This window comes from Martes martes (genome assembly GCF_963455335.1).
Source record: "Martes martes genome assembly, chromosome: 4".
Taxonomy (NCBI): Eukaryota; Metazoa; Chordata; class Mammalia; order Carnivora; family Mustelidae; genus Martes; species Martes martes.
This window is the reverse complement of record NC_137891.1, coordinates 117,273,616-117,279,723: the sequence shown is the minus strand read 5'-3', so window position 1 is coordinate 117,279,723 and position 6,108 is coordinate 117,273,616.

The window sequence follows — 6,108 nt, the reverse complement described above, 5'->3', positions numbered from 1 at the left end:
CACAGTCGGCAAACTGTGGAAAGAACCAAGATGCCCTTCAATGGACAAATGGATAAAGAAGAGATGCATATATACAATGGAATTTTATGCCTCCATCAGAAAGGATGAATACCCAACTTTTGTATCAACATGGGCGGGACTGGAGGAGATTATGCTGAGTGAAATAAGCAGAGAGAGTCAATTATCATGGTTTCACTTACTTGTGGAGCATAAGGAATAACACGGAGGAGATTGGAAGGTGAGGAGAAGGGTGTTGGGGGAAATCAGAGGGGGAGACGAACCATAAGAGACTGTGGACTCTGAGAAACAAACTGAGGGTTTTGGAGGGGAGGGGGTTGGGGGGTTGAGTGAGCCTGGTGGTAGGTATTAAGGAGGGCATGTTTGCATGGAGCACTGGGTGTGATCCATAAACAGTGAATCTTGGAACACTGAAAAAATAAAATAAAGCTTAAAAAAATGCTTAAAGAAAAAGAATAGTAAAAGCAACTATAACTATAATAAGTACTTAAGGGATAAATAAAAAGATGTAAAATACAACATTAAAAACATGAAGCTTGGATTTAAAAATTAGGTGCTTTTATAATGCATTCAAACTTGAGTAACTATCAGATTAAAATAGACAATGATAGATAGATGATAGATTATAGACAGATAGGAACTTCATGGTAACCACAAACCAAAAACCTACAATAGATGCACAAAAAAAGTAAAGAAAAGGAAACCCAAAATAACAATAAAGAAAGGCATCGAGCCACAAGAAAGAAACCAAGAGAAGAAGAAAGGAACAGAGAACTACAAAAATAATCAGAAAAAAATTTTCTAAATTACAATAGGTTATACCTGTAAATAATTACTTCAAATGTAAGTGGACTTAATACTCAATCAAAAGACATGGGGTAGCTAAGTGTATAAAAAACAAGACCCACCTATATGTTGCCAACAAAAGACTCTCTTCAGATTTAAAGACACACACAGACTAAAAAGAATGGAAAAAGATAGTCCATGCAAATGGAGATGAAAATATAGTTGGAATAGCAATACTCATATCAGACAAAATAGTGTTCTTGAAGATTTATTTATTTATTTATTTATTTGAGAGAGAGAACATGAATAGGGGGAGGGATGGAGGGAGAGAATCTCAAGGAAACTCCTTACTGAGTGTGGAGCCTGACGTGGGGCTTGATCCCCCCACCCAGGAGATCATGACCTGAGTGAAACCAGGAGTCAAACACTCAACCAACTGAGCCACTCAGGAGCCCCCAAGACAAAATAAATTTTAAAACAAAGACTGTAACAATGGACAAGGCAAATACAACAAAAGCTAAAATAAACAAATGGGGTTACTTCAGACTAGAAAGCTTTTGCAGAGTGAATGAAACTATCAACAAACAAAAAGGCAGCCTACTGAATGGGAACAGATATTTGCAAATCTGATAAGGGGTTAGTATTCAAATTGCTAAAAAAAAAGTACACAACAAAATATGAAAAAGCCAAGTAACCTGATTAAAAAATGGGCAGAAGGCTTGAATGGACATTTTCCAAGGAAGGCATACAGATGGCCAATAGGCACATGGAAAGATGCTCAACATCACTCATCATCAAGGAAATGCAAATCAAAACTACAATGAGGTTTCATTTCATACCTGCCAGAGTGGCTTTGAGCAAAAAGACAAAAAATAACAAGCACTGGTGAGGATGTGGAGAAAAGGGAACCCTCTTGCACTGTTGGTGGTAATGTAAAGTGGTATAACCACTATGGAAAACAGTGTAGGGGTTTCTCAAAAAAATTTAAAATAATATTACTATATGATTTACAAATTCCTGTTCTGAGTGTATACACAAAATAATTGAATGTAGTATCTCAAAAGATATCTGTACACCTATGCTCACAGCAGCACTATTCACAATAATAAAAAGGTAGAAGCAAACTGAGTGTCCATCTACAGTAAATATGGTATGTATACACTCACAATATGGTATTATTCAACCTTAAGAAGGAAGGAAATTCTGACACCTGCTACAACATGAATGAATCTTAAGGAAATTATTTTAAGTGAAATAAACCTGTAACAAAAAGGCAAATAGTGTATGATTCCTCTTGTAAGAGGTACTTACAGGAGGTAGTCAAATCCACAGAGACGGAAAGTAGCTTGATGATTGTCAGGAGCTGGGGCGTAGGAGAAATGGAATTGTTGTAAGGTGAAGAGTCCTGGAGATTCCTTGCACAATGATGTGAATGACTTAACACTACCGATTTATACACTTTAAAATGGTTAAAGTGGGAAATCTTCTGTTATGCATAGTTTACCAAAATTAAAAATTAAAAAAATAAAAGTCAGGAAAATGGGCACCATTTAGTAGGAGAGGAGAGCTCTGATAGAAAAAGGGGCATAAGAAAGCTTCAAGAGCATTGTTAGTATTTTGTTCCTATTGAACAGTTTAAAATGTAAAAATAAAATTTCTGGTAAAAGTCTTTATCATAATAAAAAGGCCACTTGGGTCCTTTAATTATAAATATTTTGTGTCAAAACAAGCATGTTCAGAACTTTTGCCTCTTTTATGTCACAGGCAACTAATAGAAGTTAGACTCTTGCAGAATCACAGTGCTTGAAAAAATTGTTCATGATACTTGTTAAAATGGTCCTAAAGATTTTATTCAATTGGGACATCATGATAGGTATAGGAACAGTACCGTGGGATTTTGTGGTAGTAAGAGAGATGGAGCTCAACTCCAAATGTAAGGAAAAGTGGGAATTTATTGCCAAGAGGCAGGAAAGCGGAGGTCAGCAGAGAGAAAATTACTAAGAGGAATCATCAGGGCTAGGGGAGGATTTTGGCTAACTGACTACATGTTTTTTGGTGAAGGTAGGCCAGTGTGATCAGATATCACCTGGGGGATGGTGGAAGATAAAGAACCCAAAGAGATATTGAGGATGAACAGGTATCAAGAGTGAGAGGTTCTGGCTAACTTGACTTAGTAGGATTCTTGCTAAAATGGAACAATGCAAAGACAAATATGAAGCCCCAGAGTTAAGGCCTCCTTGTGAAGAGAATTCAGAGAAGACTGACTAAAGTTTGGTCAAAAGAGAATTATTGTCCTTGGACAATTTTACATTTGATCCAGAATTAAAGTTTGTACCCAAACCATCAGGAGTATAGGCTCAGAACCTAAAATGACACCAGTGTGTCCATAGACTTGGGGGCTATATTCAACTCCATTCTGAGAAAAATTGAGCCAGAGCTCATCAGTGGTGTTTGTTTCTCCTGTGGCCTTCCTTACTTGTTTGTAATTAATAATTTGTTAATGACTAAGCCTATAGTTTATCTCCATCTTTTTTATGAAAGTAAATTCTGGTGTCGGTTTTAGGACAAATTTTGAAACTCTGTTTCTTGTTATTATAGGTGAGTTTGAAAAGGAAAATAAGGGCAGAGCTACTTGAAAATAGAACTAATGCTAAGAAATCACTTGCTTTTTCTTCTGATAAGTGAAGTCTATTGTTTATAGGGAGCAGTCAAACATAATTCTAGGAAGAGCTGAATTTTCCTGTGAGTTTTGTTTATAAAGGAACTGAATTTCCTGCCTACCCTCCCAAGCCTTTCCTGGGAAAAGGACATTTTCTGAGTAGATTCTATGTAGTGGGTTAGTGCTTTTAGATTAGATATTTATTGGTTAGACAATTATTTAATAAGCAATGACTATTAAAAAAAAACTTTGTCATACATTAGGGCTTAACTGGACACATTTGAGTTATTTATAGTAAGATAGTTTGGATAGAAAAGACTTCTTGGGAGATAGATTGTACCAGTCCCTGGTTTGGACAAACACCAGGAGCTTTTCATATAGTTGCTGGATGAAAAGGATGCCTTTTCCTGGTGACCAAACGAAGGAGACAAACCATGAGAGCAGAAGGTTGGAATTGGGGTAAATTATTTTATTAATGTGATAATTTACTTTAAAGTACTTCAGAAATTGGGGCTCCTGGGTGCCTCAGTTGGTTAAACATCTGATTTAGGCTCAGGTCATGATCCTGGATCCTGGGATCGAGTCCCATATTGGGCTCCTTGTTCAGCAGGGAGTCTGCTTCTCCTCCTGCCCTTCCCACGGTTCGTTCTCTCTCTCTCTCTCTCTCCCTCCTGCACTCTCTCAAATAAATGAATAAAATCTTAAAAAAAGAAATAAAATAGTTCAGAATAAGCAGTGTGCTCTATGTGTTCAGAAGTTAACTCCAATTTATGCCTTCCTGTGGTTAGTGAGCCAGTGAATTGCCCTCATCTCTAAGGATCATCTTCAGAGCTGGTGATTTAACACAGGAAGCACTCTTTTCTGTGGCATAAGGGTTGGCTAAATAATGAAGTCTGTGGAGTTTAAAGTATGGAATGGATTAGGAGAAGGGAACAGGACCTGTTACCCTTGTATGAATAAGACATAATGTATGGAAGGCCCAGTAGGTCAAGTCAGTTATGCCTTTTTCCAGGGATTGAAATTGCTGTATCTTTTATATTTAGACCCCAGAGATCAGATAATCCAGTTATGACATGGTAAAGTGGGGCCCTGTTGGATGGCAGCTCATATATTTATTCAATCAACATTTTTTTGAACACTGGGTGATTATAAGGTGGGCTCTGTGGTGGGAGCTAAAGATAAGATGATGAAGAAGACCAAGTACCCAAGAGCAAGAGACAGAGGAGGAGACAGCTGTAAATAGGTCATTTTAATTTTACAATTACATAAAAAGTGCTATGGTAGGAGTGACAAAACACAATGGCAGCACAGAGAAGGGTCATTTCATCTGGTCTCAGGAAGTGAGGAAATAGGAGATCTGAAGGAAGAACAGAGGCTACCATATAAAGAATATCAAGTAAGAAACCAAGATTATTTTTTCTTTTAAGATTTTTATTTGTTTGTTTGCTTGTTTATTTATTTATTTTTGAGAATGAGAGAGAGAGAGAGATAACTAGGAGGGGAAGGGGCAGAGGAGAAGCAGACTCCCTGCTGAGCAAGGAGCCTGATGCAGGGCTCGATCCCAGGACCCTGACATCATGATCTGAGCCCAAGGCAGATGCCATCTTGGTGCCCCAGAAAGCAGGGTTACGTTAACAAGCATATGTATGGTGCAAAAACCTAGAGTCAAGATAAAACATGTGAAACTTGTAGAATCAGAAGGAATTCATTCTAGCCATAGCAGAATCAAAAGCACTAGACAGCTAGAAAGAATTCCATACGATTGATCTCGAAGAAAAATTTCCTTCTTTTTTACTCATATTATCATTTTGAACTAGAACTTGGAGCCTATTCCAGAAGACTTTCTAAGTGAATTTTTATTTGAAAAGAAATTAGGGGCTAGAATTTTTGGGCTTTACTGAAAAACCCTAATGAAAACAAGATTTGGGTGCATCTCTGTGCTTCATAGTTCCCTGTTCTACTGACAGACTCTTCCTGCTTCTCCCTATTCTTATAACCTAGTCTTCTGTCAAACGTGTTGTTTCTTGCAAATGAGGGAAGTGAAACGGGTTGCTGATGGCTTTCCTTCACATAGCTCTTATTAGAAGACTTGATAAACTTTATTTTCGACTTAGAGTTCAGCACATTTTCAGTGGGGTTGTTTATCTTTCCTCGTTGATTTATAAGGGTTCCTTATTGCTTAATGAAATATTCTCATTATTATATAAATTATGAATTTATATCCATACTTCTATTTGTCTTCATTTTTATGTTTTCTATGAATAACCTCATTATTTTTATGGAGGGGGATATGTTAATCTTTTATCATCATTTTCACACTGACAAAAGACTTTGCTATAATGAAACCATTTTTTAATCTTTTATAATCTAACTTTCCTTTTAAAATCTTTGGTACATCTGAAATTTGTTTTGGTATATGGAGAGAGGTAGACTCCAACTTTTTTTTTGTTTGTTTTCCAGATGGCTACATCTAGTCCAAATTCCATTTATTGAATACCACTTTTCCCTTCACTAACATGAAGTGCCAAATTTATTATATAATAAATTTCTTTTCTGAATATTTGTTGAAATCTAAACTTTCAATAGTATTTTATTGATGTTTGAATATTCAGGTGCCGGGACCACTATGTTAATTATTGAGGTGT